At 41.4% G+C, this 16,659-nt stretch overlaps 1 protein-coding gene across 20 annotated transcripts in view; it reads right to left on the reverse strand.

Annotated features, from left to right (window-relative positions):
* LOC147117288 (poly(rC)-binding protein 3) overlaps positions 1 to 16,659 on the reverse strand; it is a 676,376-nt gene that overhangs the window by 116,939 nt on the left and 542,778 nt on the right. For 2 of the 20 annotated variants that reach the window (XM_085988150.1, XM_085988149.1), the window contains one exon: positions 15,634 to 15,669. The exons of the other annotated variants lie outside the window; for them this stretch is intronic. The gene's annotated coding sequence lies outside the window, so the exon portion shown is untranslated. The remainder of the gene's footprint in view (positions 1 to 15,633; positions 15,670 to 16,659) is intronic. 20 annotated transcript variants of the gene reach the window in all.

Raw genomic sequence — 16,659 nt, forward strand, 5'->3', positions numbered from 1 at the left:
ACAGGAAATTAGAGAAGTGTGCAAAAAGGGCACAACAGTCATCATGGATGACTTGAATCTACATATAGATTGGGCTAACCAAATTAGTAACAATACTGTGGAGGAGGAATTCCTGGAGTGTTTATGGGATGGTTTCCTGGACCAATATGTCGAGGAACCAACCAGAGATCAGGCCATCTGAGACTGGGTATTATGTAATGAGAAAGGATTAATTAGCAATCTTGTTGTGCGAGGCCCCTTGGGTCGGAGCGATCATAATATGATCGAATTCTTCGTTAAGATGGAGAATGAAGTAGTTGACTCAGAGAATAGGGTCCTGAATTTAAATAAATGAAACTACGATGGTTTGAGGTGCGAATTGGGTAGGATTGATTGGGGAATGTCACTCAAAGGGTTAACGGTGGATAGGCAATGACAAACATTCAAAGACCGCATGGATGAACTACAGAATTTGTTCATCCCAGTTTGGCATAAAAATAAAACAAAAAAGGTGACTCAACCGTGGGTAACGAGGGAAATTAGGGATAGCATAAGATCCAAGGAGAGGACATATAAATTGGCCAAAAAAAGCAGTAATCCAGAGGATTGGGAGCAGTTTAGGATTCAACAAAGGAGGGCAAAGGGATTCATTAAGAAAGGGAAAATAGAATATGAGAGTAAGCTATCAGGGAACATAAAAACTGACTGTAAAAGCTTTTATAGATATGTGAAGAGAAAAAGATTGGTGAAGTCAAGCGTAGGTCCCTTGCAGTCAGAATCAGGGGAATTTATAATGGGGAACAAAGAAATGGCAGACCAATTAAATACATATTTTGGTTCTGTCTTCAAAAAGGAGGACACAAATAACCTCCCAGAAATGTCGGGGAACATAGGGTCTGATGAAAGGGAGGAACTGAAAGAAATCAGTATTTGTAGGGAAATGGTGTTAAGGAAATTGATGGGATTGAAAGCCGATAAATCCCCAGGGCCTGATAATCTACATCCTAGGGTACTTAAGGAAGTGGCCCTAGAAATAGTAGATGCATTGCTGATCATTTTCCAACATTCGATGGAATCTGGAACAGTACCCATGGATTGGAAGGTAGCTAACGTTACCCCGCTATTCAAAAAAGGTGGTAGAGAGAAAACGGGGAATTACAGACTGGTAAGCCTGTCATCGGTAGTGGGGAAAATGCTAGAGTCCATTGTAAAAGATGTAATAGCAGAGCACTTGGAAAACAGTGACAGGATCGGACAAAGTCAACATGGATTTACAAAAGGTAAATCGTGCTTGACTAATCTACTGGAATTTTTTGAGGATGCAACTATTAAAATAGATAAGGGAGAACCAGTGGATGTGGTGTATTTGGATTTTCAGAAGTCTTTCGATAATGTCCCACATAAGAGGTTAGCGTGTAAAATTAAGGCACATGGGATTGGGGGCAAGGTATTGATTTGGATAGAGAACTGGTTGGCAGATAGAAAGCAAAGAGTTGGAATAAACGGGTCTTTTTCTGAGTGGTAGGCAGTGACTAGTGGGGTACCGCAGGGATCGGTCCTTGGACCCCAGCTATTCACAATATATATTAATGATCTAGACAAGGGAATTAGATGTAATATCTCCAAATTTGCAGACGACACAAAGCTGGGTGGGCGTGTGTGCTGTGAGGAGGATGCCGAGAAACTACAGGATGATTTGGACAGGTTGGGTGATTATATTGCATCTGCCATGCTTCTGCCCAATGTGGATAAATGTGAGGTTATCCACTTTGGTGTCAAAAACAGGAAGGCAGATTATTATCTGAATGGCAATAGATTGGGAGAAGGGGAAGTGCAACGAGACCTAGGTGTCCTTGTGCACCAGTCGCTGAAGGTAAGCATGCAGGTGCAGCAGGCGGTTAAGAAGGCAAATGGTATGTTGGCCTACATAGCGAGAGGTTTTGAGTACAAGAACAAGGATGTCTTGCTGCAATTGTACAGGGCCTTGGTGAGGCCACATCTTGAGTATTGTGTGCAGTTTTGGTCGCCTTATCTGAGGAAGGATATTCTTTCCATGGAAGAAGTTCAGCGAAGATTCACCAGGCTGATACCTGGGATGGCAGGAATGACGTATGAGGAGAGATTGGGTCAATTGGGCTTGTACTTGCTGGAGTTTAGAAGAATGAGAGGGGATCTCATTGAAACTTATAACATTCTGGCAGGACTGGACAGACTAGATGCAGTGAGGATGTTCCCGATGGTCGGGGAATCCAGAACCAGGGGTCACAGTCTAAGGATAAGGGGTAGGCCTTTCAGGACAGAAATGAGGAGGAATTTCTTCACCCAGAGAATTCTCTACCACAGAAGGCAGTTGAGGCCAATTCATTAAATATATTCAAGAAGGAGTTGGATATATTTCTTAAGGCTAAAGGGATCAAGGGGTATGGGGAGAAAGCAGGGACCAGGTACTGAACTTGGATGATCAGTCATGATCGCATTGAATGGCGGAGCAGGCTAGAGGGGCCGAATGCCCTACTCCTGCTCCTATCTTCTATGTTTCTATGTAATCTCTTGCCCATGTACTAATATAGTGCAACTTTTTCTGTAACATGCATTGTTTGTGGCTCTCAATTAACTAACAAACCAAATAAAATATCCATTCTTTTGCATGGGCCTTGCTACAACTGTTTTTGTGTGGTTCCCAAATACAGTATATTCCTATATAACAGCTGCATATTATTTTGGAAATTTCTTCTGAAAAGGTTCCAATAGCAGAATTTTCTAAGTGGGTGAACAGTCAGGTCATAAAAATGTTTTTTTTAATTATTTTTTTTTAAGATGAACTGAAAATACAGCATTGATTTTTCTGCTTAAACGCATTTCTCATGTGCGAACCAAAAGAGCATAATGACCATTAGTTAAGAAGTAATCATAGATGCTATGTCAGTTAGTAAAATAAAAAGGCTGCAAAGATCCATAATGAACATTTAGGATTGTTTTGCAATAATTTGGAAACAAAAATAAATCCATCAAAATGATTTATGATGATGACTGAAACTTTATTGCAGCCATCAGTAAACAAGTCTATGTCTATTATTTTAAGCTTTTAATTTACACTCAAGCCTTAATACTGAAAGCAGTATTGGACAGCATCAAAGCAGGATATGCAATATGTCTGTTATTAAATGGCTGGATGGTTTCCTTTTTCATTGTTAGTGGTGAATCCACTATTTTATTATAAATCCATAACAGTTGAAATCCATGATTTTGAGCCAAATACACATTTTGGAAATGAGAATAAACAGATAAAGTGCAATAAAAAAGGTTTCATCTAAGGTTACTTCCAACTGAGCACTCAATTGATACGGAATTGATAGAAAAATATTACTAATTCTGAGAAACACTGCACTTAGAAACTTTTTAGTATAATATGGCATTATACATGCATAAAATTGTAAAATTTAATTTTTATTAACTAGGTTATAGTTGAAAGGTATTTGCTAGGTGTGTATTTTAGTTGTGCACAAGATCTGTGCCTTTTGCCCTATTTTTTAAAATGGTTCGCTAAAGATTACCCTGACATTTTTGTCAAATTTGAGAAGGTGTGTTCAGCACTCATACTGCACAACAGAATTTTGGACACCCAAAAGGGACGATTAGCTACGTACTGTATTGTGACAGAAAATTACAAATAGATTGGACACTAATAGGGAGGGGAAAAAATCAAGACGTTTTAGGATTATTAATGAATATTCATTGAATTTTTTAAAATTCTCACGATGGTGCAAAAACCAAGATGTTGCAGTTACTAAGCAGCAAAAGATCTGATTGCATTTCCATTGTGATTTTTGTTAAGTCTGTGTGTTCTAGTTGTAATTACTAACACAGACTACAAGATTAAAGTTCAACAGGTCTTTACTGGTTGGAGGTCAGGACTATACTAAATACAATATTACTACACAGTGCTTATATACCGGTGGTCACCACCGGTATTACGTATACAGCAGCCAGAGAAAGTAGTACATCTCTTAAGGTGGAACAGGCTTAAGTTCTCTTAAGGTGGAACAGGTTACATACACCACAATTTTGTCACAGAAAATATTCATGCGTCTAATTCTTTAAATCAGTGTGGCACTGGTATAGAAATATATGAAGAATATTTTTACCTAATGTAAAAGAAAATTAAATGAATCAGTTGCTAGTTTAAAAGCCCTAATATGCTCCAGATCACAAAGATCCTGTTTCAGTTCTTAACTTTTGCTGCAAGTTGCAATTTGTAATGTAAGCACATCAGTCCAAATGGCCTTGGAAAAAGGAGGGACACAACTTGAAAATGTGGAGCGTGTGTGGAAAATTAAAATATATGCAGCAAACCGCGGCAATGGAAGCAGACAATATAAACCTAAACAGCGAGATATTATGCAGCAGTTAGTGCATGGAGCAACAACATGGCTACAGCATAAGATACAAACTTAAAACATGTTACTTGCAAATGTTCTTGCTAACTTTCACCTTTAAAAGAGTTTTACAATATATAAGCATTTTATACAGAAATATATAATTTTAGTGGGGTTGCAATTGTAACTTGTGATATTTGGCCCTAAGGTCTTGCAATATACAAACGGTTTTAATAGAAATATAACTTTTATTTCATCCTAAGAGTGTTATGAAGCACTTCACAACTAATGCATTTCTTTCTGCAATGCAGTCATTGTTAATATGTATAGAAAATATTAATTGTGCTGTTATTGCTATATGTACATGATCTACAGAGCAGTAGTGATACCCGCCCATTGTGACAAAATCACAATGGAAACGCAATCAGATACATGGACCATGTACAGCAGGCACCTCAAAGCACTGGAGAGGTACCACCAATGCTGCCTCAGCAAGATCCTGCAAATCCATTGGCAGGATAGGCGCACCAACGTCAGTGTTCTCGCTCAGGCCAACATCTCCAGCATCGAAGCTTTGACCACGCTCGATCAGCTCTGATGGATGGGTCACATCGTCTACATGTCTGATACAAGACTCCCAAAACAAGCGTTCTACTTGGAGCTCCAACATGGTAAGAGAGCCCCAGGTGGGCAGAGGAAATGCTTCAAGGACACCCTCAAAGCCTCCTTGAAAAAGTGCAACATCCCCACTGACACCTGGGAATCCCTGGCCCAAGACCACACAAAGTGGAGGAGAAGCATCCTGGAAGGCGCTGAACACCTCGAGTCTCTTCGCCGGGAGCAAGCGGAAGCCAAGCGCAAGGAGCGCACGTCAACCCAAGCAGCCCACCCACCAGCCCCTTCAACCACCGTCTGCCCTACCTGTGACAGAGACTGTAGGTCCCGCATTGGATTCATCAGTCACCTGAGAACTCATTTTTAATGTGGAAGCAAGTCATCCTCGGTTCCGAGGGACTGCCTAAGAGATGTATTGTAAAGCTCTTTGAAAGATACATGTTAGCAAGTACAATATAGCCAATTTTTTTCACATTCATTTCTATAGCAAACAAAAAGTTTTAGACCTTATTTTATTGGTAAATAATAGAAATAAAGTCAACCTGACAATTTCTAAACTGAAAGTAAAATATACTATTTCCCAATATTGCACACCCTGATTATCATATTTCAATGTGATGTTTTTGGACCCACAGAAATTCATTAAAAATTCAAGCAATTTGAATTGCTCTTACCCCATACCTCCTTGACTACCAAAAAGCAGACAATAGAAATGTACACTAATAAAAATGTACACCCTCTTGGAAAGAAGAAGATGCATTAAATGCATAGCCAGTAGATCATCATGGAAATCAAACCATAATCAATATCATGGTATTCAACATCTCCATCCTATTCCATCATATTCAAACATGCAACTTCCACGAAAGGGAGACTGTATTAATGCTGTCAATATCTCACTGTTTCACATTTAATGGAGTAATTTGTGGCCAGTATCTGTACAGTACCCCAGTTACTTCAATAATCAAACTGTGCACTACTTTTTCACCACATGAATTATCAGGCTTGTCATGGTTGACAAAAGCAGTAATAAAGATAAAGCTCTTTGATAGCATCAGCAATCAGCATACAGATAGTTCATTTATACAGTACCAGCCTGAAATTCAGTGGTAGAAATTATCCCTCTGATGTACAAGTACTCAGTAATGGAGAGCAAATAGCAAAATCATTGCTCAACAGGGAGAAATGTTCTTTTTGATATAATTGATGATAGCAATAACATTTCAAGACTCATTCACACTAGATGAATCACAGTAATACTACAAATCAAACTCCATAGTGAAATTTGTACTGTTAAATCCTCATACTAGAGTTATTCAGATATTAATTTTCAGCTTCTGCTATAGACACCTTTATGGAGAGGCAATATTGTCAAGTGCTGTCAAGTAGTGCTCCCATAAAGATAAAATGGATGACACTTAAATTCTAATTTTGTGAATCCTGCAATCTACCAATGTATTAAGTGCCTCCTGTCTTTGCATGCTAAAAGTGCAGAGCTAGTTCTATATAGGAACAAAAGAATGTACAGGACTGGAAAGACTATTGCAGTCCTTCTGGCCAATCCCAATGTCTAGGAAATATTATATCATATACCTTTCATAGCACTCATCAAATTTTTCACCAGGTACTTACTCAACTCCCTCTTGTATCTCAGTTCTGACGAACGTTCATCGACCTGAAATGTTAACTCTTTCTCTCTCCACAGATGCTGCCTGACCTGCTGAGTATTTCCAGCATTTTCTGTTTTTATCCCTCTTGTATCTGCTGCCCTTGGACGCCCACTGTACATATTCTACGTAACACAGTCAAATCTAAGCTGTCTTTTTACCCTCCTGCTTCTAAATTTAAGGCGATGGCTTTTAAACTTATTGATGTTTATCTTGTTTATGACCTTTAAGATATTCAATACTTCAGTAAGATCACCGAGCCTTCTTCACTGCAAACATTCCAAGCTTCTGCAGCCTCTTCTCATAGCTAAGCTATGAATTTAGTTACCCTTTGGTGCACCCTCTTCAATGCCTGGATGTCTTATAATATGGTGACCAGAATTGTACACAGTTCTACAAGTGGGGCCAGACCAGTCAGTGTTCTGTACAAACTCAATTATTTCCTAAAATTTCCGCTCTATTCCTCTGGCTATACTGTCCAATAATTTATTTGCTCTTTTTACTGCTGCTGTACACTGTTTTGGTGGCTTCAGTGATATATCCACCAACATTCTCTCTCCTTTATTTTATCTTGTGGAATAATACCATTTAGTTTATATTGTCACTGTTTATTATTCTTTTCTAAACTCATGGCTTTGCATTTGTCCACATTAGATGACATCTGCCACTCGTCAGCCCACTCACCAATATATGTAGATTTTTCTGTAGTTGATCAGCCTGTTTCCACTTCTTTACACTGCCCACCCTGAAGTAATTCATTGGCTTTAAAGCCCTTTGAGAGGTCCCAAGACACTATAGAAATCCAAGTTCTTTCTTTATACCTGCTCTTAGTCTTTGTAATCTTTTTTGCTTCCTCTACATTTTCTATATTTGGCTTGATTTTCTTTTGTATCATTCTCCAGCCTCCCTTTCCTCTCCAAAGACCTTAAATGTATTGTTACCACCCAAATCCATGGCTATTTTCCCCATAACTCCATGTTTGAATCTCTCCAATCAGGTTTCCACCCCTGCCACAGTACTGAAACAGCCCTAATCAAAGTCACAAATGTCATCCTGTGACTATGACCATGGTGCACTATCCATCATCATCCTACTTCATCTCTCTGCAGCCTTTGACATGGCCAACCACACTATCCTCCTCCAACGCCTCTATTCCATTTTCTTGCTCAGTGGGATTGCCCTCACTTGGTTCCACTCTTACCTACATGATTGTATCCAGAGTATCGCCAGCAATGGCTTCTCTTCCTGTCCTCTCACTGTTAATCCTGGAGTTCTCCAAGGATCTATTCTTGGCCACCTCCTCTTTCTCATCTTCATGCTCCCCCTTAGTGAGACATGAGGTCAGCTTCCACAAGTACACTGAGGGCACCCAGCTCTACCTCTTCACCACCTCTCTGAATCCCTCCTCTTTTTCTGTGTTGTCAGAAAGCTTGCCAACATCCAGTCAATTTCCTCTAACATTGGAAGGACTGAAGCCATTGTCTTTACTCCCGCCACAAATTCCGTACCCTTGCCACTGATTTGAGCATCCTCCTCACCATTGTCTTAGGCTGAACAAGAATGTTCATAACCTCTGTATCCTATTTGACCCTGAGCTGCGCTTCCGACCCCATAACCTCTCCATCACAAAGGCTGCAACACCTCTAACATTGACAGCCTCTGCCCCTGCCTCAGCCCATCTGCTGCTGTAATCTTCAGCCATGCCTTTGTCACCCCCAGACTTAAGTATTCCAATGTTCTACTGGACTGGCCATATCTCATTCACTATCCTCTAAATTTCAGCTCATCCAAAACTCTGTTGCCCATATTCTATTCCACACCAAGTCCCACTCACCCATCACTTCTGTCCTCGCTGACCTACATTGGCTCCCAGCCTCCCAATGCCTCAAATTTAAAATTCTCATCCTTGTATTTAAATCCCTTCTTGGATTTGTCCCTCCCTATGACAGTAATCTCCTCCAGCACTACACTAGACTAGACCCTTGTGCATGCCCCCTCCCTTCTCTCCACCATTAGCAGCCATGCCATCAGCCATCAAGGCCCCATGCTCTGAAATGACCTCCCTTAGTCCTCTGCCTTTTCCTTTCCTCCTTTAAGACTTTCCTTAAAGCCCACCTCTTTGACCAAGGTTTTGGTCACCCAATATTCCCTTTTTGGCTCAATGCCATGATATTTTTCTGACTGCTCACTCTACTTTTGAATTTTTATATTGAACCTATTAATGTTATGGTTTCTGTTTCCTTTGATATTTCACTACTCTTACTTTATCTACGTACTCCACTTCACTTTTCACTTCCTAGAACTAGAACTAGATCCAGATTCAGCATTGCCTTTTTCCTTTGGGCTACAAATATACTGATTTAGCAAGCAGTCTTGGGCATATTGTAGAAATTCCCTTTCTTTCTCACATACATTACTTTTACCACCAATCTATCTTAGAATTAGAAAGATACCTACTATGGCCCTGTTGATTCTGCATATTTTTCTAATTGATCTATATCTCTCTTCCTCTGTCTCATTTCCAGAGGTGGTCTATGTTACATTCCCAATCAAGCAACATTCCCAATCAAGCAATAGCTCTATTCTTGGTTCTAATAAAATGGATTCACCTTTTTCATCATTCACTGCATCATTCTTACAATCCCAATTGGGCATCAATTAAGGAAACAAGTGACAGCGACATACAGAAGATGTGCATTTCAGTTTGAGCACCCATTTCTTGGGGCCGAATTTTATATAGGGTCATTTTGTCTTTCCGTCAGGATGCCCATCTGTAAAAGCCCATAATCTGAAATTCAGGTATGTGCAATGTGTAGAGTGTACCCAAATGTGTGCTACATAATAACATAAGAAATAGGAGCAGGAGTAGGCCATACAGCCCCTAGAGCCTGCTCTGCCATTCAATAAGATCATGGCTGATCTTCTACCTCAACTCCACTTTCCCGCCCTATCCCCAATAAGTCCACAGTAAGTCAAGTCTAAACACAGTCAGAAAATTATCCCTCTAATGTGAAAATATCTTATTTCACATCATATGGTAGCAAGGGCTGGCAAGATATATTTTTTACAAAGTGATACTGGAACACATATACACACACACACACGTTTATAAAGGAATTCAACGGTTCAAAATATTATGAAAGCTTGAGCACAAACATTAAAATATATCTTTCAAATCTGTATTGAAAAGGGCATACTCTCAGTAATTATAAAGTAAACACTGTTTCAAGTGCACAGGGCTGCAATCATCTACAATGACAGCACAGTGCACAACACCCTGAAGGCAAAGGACTCTGGTTAAATGAATTTGTCAGCGACTGCAGTAGCCCCTTATAAAGGAGCACATGGGAATTCTAGACATCTGGGACCCACAGCTGTCTCTTTGTAACAATACAATTAAGAACATACAAATTCATTTGCTAATTAGGAACTGCACGAAAGACAAATAGAAATACAACACAGCTGCTTAATTTCCTTACCTCAGGTGTTGTGCTGAAATTCATAAGGGTGAAGCCAGCTGAAAAAGGCACTGTATGCTCTTACAAAGCTGCTTTATCTTATACTAACATTCCCCACATGATGAGTGTTGCTAATTTAGTCCACTGAGACAGACTGCTTTAACACAACATACTTGTTTACAAATTTAAATACAGCAACACAGACACACAAGCTCATAATCGTTCTTAATGTGATGGTGAAGAGGACTTCCAGTTTCACCACTTTACTGTCAACACAATGACCTGTAACCTGCTTATGTTTGCACCATTGATTTTCCAGCTTCTTTATTGAGACTGCAACAAATATAGTTGTATATTTTATTATTTGCTTACTAATATACAAAGTAATGATCTAAAGAACTTATCCCATAATCCTAATTAATCAGCAAATACCGAACATAAATCCCAACGTGCAGCATTATTTGCGTGAACTGTGTACAGATTGTTGTGCAAAACAATCGCAACTTCGTTAGCGACAACAAAATATAGCAACCTGCAAGTAATTACCCTTTAACACTTCTCATGAGCTAACAAACCACTTAACTGGTATAAATGTTGCGAACCAGTTAATCTAGCCATAGAATGTGATTTTTTTTTGAGGAAAATAGCTGAAGGACAAGTTTTTAAAAGCAACTTTACCAATCGGGCCCACAAAGAGGCCGCGATTTTGCCAGCGCTCAGAGGGTGGGTTTGAAGGCGGGTCATACGTTAAATTCGTTTTGATTGATGTTGGGTTCCAATCCCGCCATCAACCCGCCTCCAAATAGCTTTCCCAAGTGTCAGGTCCCCGATTGCAAATGGACCGGACACCTAGCGGCGGGAAGCGGATTAAAGGAAATTACCTACCTATTAACAGGTACTTGCCAGTAGTTGTCAACCTATTTTTGGATTTTGCCGCTTCTGGCTCGGGTTTCCCCACATCTGGACACAACGCCAGGTAAGTGTGGCGTGTTGTGAGTCTGCTGTAATGTTTCTGGATTGATGACAGCAGCAGAAGTGGTGTGAAGGATCCAATGTTGCACATGGTGAGTCTCAGAGGAAAGAAAATGTTGGGTACTGCATTTTTAATACATTTACAGATTTCTTTAGCTTATAAATTTTTTAATCCATGTCCAGTGCCACCTTATTGGGAGAACCTCTCTCACCAGTGACAGATCGCTTCAGTCACCTCACCTGCAGCTGTCATCTATTCCAGCCTATGGAGGGAGTCATTGGAGAGCCTGGGTGCAAGAGGTCACCTTTTTGCAGTGATTGTCAGTGTTTTCAGCACCTCAATGCTGTTAAACACTGAGAAATCAACTGTCAAAATAAAATTGTGCGTGGTCCCTTTAAGGAAACCGGCAGCTGACGCATCGTCAAATGATGTCATCTGACCCGCTTTCTGTTAATTGGCCGGCAAGCTGGCAGGGCGGGCTTAACAAGGTCAATCAAGGCAAAATCACGTCTGTGGAGCAGAAGCAGCTGGAGGTGGGACTGGGAGCCGGAAACCAGCTGACCCGCACTCAATCCGCCTCCATTAATAAAACGCGGCCATAAGCTCTGTTATTGAGAAATTCGAACAGATTTTGGTTAGGGAGGATGGCCCCTAAATATGCAAAGAAAGTGTTAATCATGCCAATATGTCAAAGAGTTAATGCAGTGTCAACTATTAGAAAACCTGACTGGAGGCCCCAACAACATTCCAGCTGTTGTGCTGAAGACTTACGCTCCAGAACTAGCCATACCTCTAGCCAAGCTGTTCCAGTACAGCTACAACACTGGCATCTACTCGACAATGTGGAAAACTGCCCAGGTATATCCTGCACACAAAAAGCAGGACAAATCTAATCCGGCCAATTACCGCCCCATCAGTCTACCCTCAATCATCAGCAAAGTGATGGAAGGTGTCATCGGCAGTGCTAAGAAGCAGCACTTACACACCAATAACCTGCTCACCAATGCTCAGTTTGGGTTCCGCCAGGACCAATCGGCTCCAGACCTCATTACAGCCTTGGTCCAAACATGGACAAAAGAGTTGAATTCCAGTAAGTATTAATGACTTGGATGAAGGGACCGAGTGTAATGTAGCCAAATTGGCTGATGATACAAAGATAGGTGGGAAAACAAGTTGTGAAGAGGACACAAAGAATCTGCAAAGGGATATAGACAGGCTAAGTGAGTGGGCAAACATTTGGCAGATGGAGTATAATATGGGAAAGTGTGAGGCTATCCACTTTGGTAAGAAAAATAAAAAAGCAAATTATTATTTAAATGGAGATTACAAAATGCTGCAGTACAGAGGGACCTGAGGGTCCTTGTGCATGAAACACAAAAAGTTAGCATGCAGGTACAGCAAGTAATCAGGAAGACAAATGGAATGTTGGCCTTTATTGCAAGGGGGTAGGAGTATAAAAGCAGGGAGGTCCTGCTACAACTGTACAGGGTAGTGGCGAGACCACACCTGGAGCACTGCGTACAGTTTTGGTCTCCTTATTTAAGGAGGGATATACTTGCATTGGAGGCAGTTCAGAGAAGGTTCACGAGGTTGATTCCTGAGATGAAGGGATTGACTTATGAAGAAAGGTTGAGCAGATGAAATATCAGCGTTTTACAGCTGTTTGAAGCTGTGAAACACTGACAGTCTGATTTCTAAGATGAGTCCTTCTGCGCAGACTCATTTAGAAATCTCAGCAGCACTAAAAGCTGAAGGCTGTCACTTTTGACAGATCGCAGCCGTTCAGCTTTCAGTTCCGGCTGAGTGCTGCGCTCCCGACGGCTACAGGAAGAAAGGCTGTTAAGGTAAGTAGAGGTAAGTAAAAGTTCTTCACACACTTTAGACACACCAAACACACTTACCTTTGCACTCATGCACCCATCACTCACCTGAGCACCGACATCGCGACCCCTCCAACTCATTCAACCCGACGGCCCGCCTGCTCTACCTGGCGTGGTTTGGAGCCATCGGGAAACCCACATGAAACCCCTCAAAATGGGGATTAGGCTAAAAACTGCCTGTTAACTACTACCTGTTAACAGGCAGTTAATTGGCACTAATCCCTTCCCGCCTGGTTTCGGCGGGTCCCAGTGCGGGGCAGTTACCCGCCGCCCCTGAAACTTACGTGGGGCGGGGTTTTCGGCGGGATGGTGTCGGGACCCCAAAAGTCATGATTTTCCCCCCCACACGCCTGAAACCCCGCCTGACTCCTCCCCGAAAATCTAGCCCGATGTTTCCCCTCGTGAGGGAATCTAGAACTAGGGGGCATTGTTTCAGAATAAGGGGTCGCCCATTTAAAACTGAGATGAGGAGGAATTTTTTCTCTCAGAGGGTCGTAAATCTGTGGAATTCTCTGCCCCAGAGAGCTGTGGAGGCTGAGTCGTTGAATATATTTAAGGTGGAGTTAGACAGATTTTTGAACAATAATGGAGTAAAGGGTTATGGGGAGCGGGCAGGGAAATGGAGCGGAGTCCAAGATCAGATCAGCCATGATCTCATTAAATGGCGGAGCAGGCTCGAGGGGCCAAATGGCCTACTCCTGCTCCTATTTCTTATGTTCTTATGATACAACCTACTCTTGCCTGTGATGATTTCCCTCTCTCTCGGTGTATAAATATCTATCTGCTGCTCAGATCCTCTTTTGGATGGCACAGTCAAGTGTGGAAATTCATTGTGTGGAGAATTGTAGGCACTGTACACGTTTATATTCTTATGACATAGTCACTTACAGAAGTGATACTGGAAGCCATTAGATTGACCAACTGATAGTACAATGATGGGAGTTATTTTTAATTTCTGTACTCTGACATGGTTATCTTCTCTATATATATAAAGCGGTCAATCTGTCTGTCTGTCTGTCCTTCCGTCTATCTGTCTGTCCGGCTATACACTCTAAAGTTATAGAGCGTACCTACACGCGCGTTACATCAAAAGAAAGCTTACGATTCCAGAACGATCATAAGCGTATTTACTTTTCGGTCGGACAAAAATTGTTCAGACAATATACAAAAAACCTTCAAAATTCCACTCATTATCTGCTAATTAGCATTGAGTGACGTCAAGGTTGACCAATCCTGTGACCTGATGATTGACCAATCCTACAGTTCAGTCCCCTGATGGTTGGCCAATCGCTGCGCCTGTGGGCGGGACTAATGATTTTGAACTCAGGCATCGGGCACCCATTACTTCAACTACTTCCAGCTCAAAATCTGCTAATCCAGCTTCGAAAAAGTTAGTATCTCTTTTAAAAATAACATAACATTTACCAAAAACGTTTTATAAGTACTTTCACTTTCATCTTTGAAGGTATTAAAAGGTAGAAATGTTGCCCGGCAGCAGATTCACAGAGGGACAGAGAGACAGGGCCGAAAGCCTGGGACTCGATTTAAACCGCCCGGCCCCAAACCGCCCTGGCAACGCCGGGGCCCCCCCAGCTAGTCTATATATAAGAAAAAAGCAGTATGTATGTCTGTCTGTCTGTCCGCTATACACTCAAAAGTTATAGAGCGTACCTACACATATGTTATATCAAAAGAAAGCTGATGATCAGGGGAGTGTCATAGGTATATTTACTTTTTGGTCAGACAAAAATTGTTCGAACAGTATACAAAAAACGTTCAAAAATCCGCTCATTAGCGGTTGACCAATCCTACCGCTCATTAGCGTTGAGTGACGTGATGGTTGACCAATCCTACAGTTCAGTCACCTGATGGTTGACCAATCAGTGTGTCACGGGCGGGACCTAATCCTGCAGCCTCCCGAAACTTCGCCGTCATTTTTCCCCCTGCTTTTCCTCAACAGCGAGCGGGGCAGCTGCGTCGGCCCGCTGGAGCGGGAGGCGAGTTGGGGTCACTCGGGCCGGGCCTCACAACCGCTCGGCCTGAAACACAGAGCGGGGGAGTGGCAGCGAGCGGCCGTCAACCGCGCGGCCTGAGACACAGAGCGGGGGAGCGGCAGCGGCCGGCCATCAACCGCGCGGCCCTCTAAATATCTTAATACATTAGCAGTCAGCAGTGAAAGCTTCTACTATATGCACTATAAAGGCATAAATCTGTGAACTGTTAGAATAAAATATTCCATTGTAGCATCTTGTATACTGTATTATCTTTAATGTCATACATCACAATAGCTAATATACCTTTTCTCCAGATAATTTAAATATTAAAAAATGCAAAACATAGTCTAGTACTTTTGTTACTTTTAGCAGTACGACAGTAAAAGTGTCTTCTGTTAATCTACCTCTTGCTTTTCTAATAAGATCCTTACAAAATGTATTTTGACAGAACCCTAATAAAACCAGCATGTCAGAATGAATGAGTGAACAACATCTCACCATGATGAGAGCACTGTGACTCTGTCTCAGCAGTACTGCCAAACACATTAATCCAATACAATAAAGGACAGAGAAATGTAAAGTTCATTGGTGACCATTAATTAAATCATCCAGTGCATTTCATGTGCTCTCTATGGTAAAGTCCTATGAACCGCATTATTTCTAAATATAAAATTGCACCATTATATCTCACCAGATTAAACTCACACAGCTTCAGCACCCTCACTGTCTGCAAACAAAAAGCAGCAATGGTTAGTACTAAACTATAGTTTGAAATAATTACCATTACAGAATGCATCATGTAAAATAGCAAAGACCTGCATGTTGCATGGGTTAAGCCATATATGTCCCAATGCTTAAAAGGGCACATGGCAAAAGAAAATTATTCTGGTTGACAAGGAATGTGCAGAAGAAAATCAGAGTGAAACAGATGGCATTCTACACACTTAAGGAATTTAACTCACAGGAGAACAGGGATAAGTATCACAAGCAATCGAGGGAGACAAAAACAGCCATAAGAGTAGCCAAGAGATCTCTGGAAAAGAAGATGGTGTGCAATTGTGCCAGTAATAACAAAAGCTTTTTCAGCTATGTCAGGTCCAACCATATAGGGCCACTAAAGAATAATGTAGGGCAGAGGGGTAGGCCATTTAAGATCGAGATGAGGAGGAATTTCTTCACTCAGAGGGTTGTGAATCTTTGGAATTCTCTGCCCCAGAGGGCTGTGAATGCTGAGTCTTTGAGTATATTCAAGGCTGAGACAGATAGATTTTTGGACTCTAGGCGAATAAAGGGATAAGGAGATCCGGCGGGAAAGTGGAGTTGAGGTCGATGATCAGCCATGATCTTATTGAATGGCGGAGCAGGCTTGAGGGGCCGTAAGGCCTACTCCTGCTCTTATTTCTTATGTTCTTATGTTCTTAGATTCAAACTGATTCTCAGGTTTTGGCAGAGCTGCTAAATGACTATTTAGCATCAGTCTATTCTCCTATAGATGATGCTTATGTTCCAGATTGGGGGCGGGTGTTTTCTCTGTATTGAATAGCATTATTAATATTAAAATAGATAGTAATGTAATTTTTGATGGATTAGGAAACTTCAAAATTGATAGGGCTCCTGGTCCAGATAATGCCCATCCAGGGGTCATTAAAGAGATGGGACAGGTGCGCGGTGAGCTCCTTCCCTGTATCTTCAATAATTCAATAGAGCCAGGGATAGT

This window comes from Somniosus microcephalus, chromosome 5 (assembly GCF_052327205.1).
Source record: "Somniosus microcephalus isolate GS21.2 chromosome 5, FLI_Smic_1.0, whole genome shotgun sequence".
In the NCBI taxonomy this organism is placed as follows: Eukaryota; Metazoa; Chordata; class Chondrichthyes; order Squaliformes; family Somniosidae; genus Somniosus; species Somniosus microcephalus.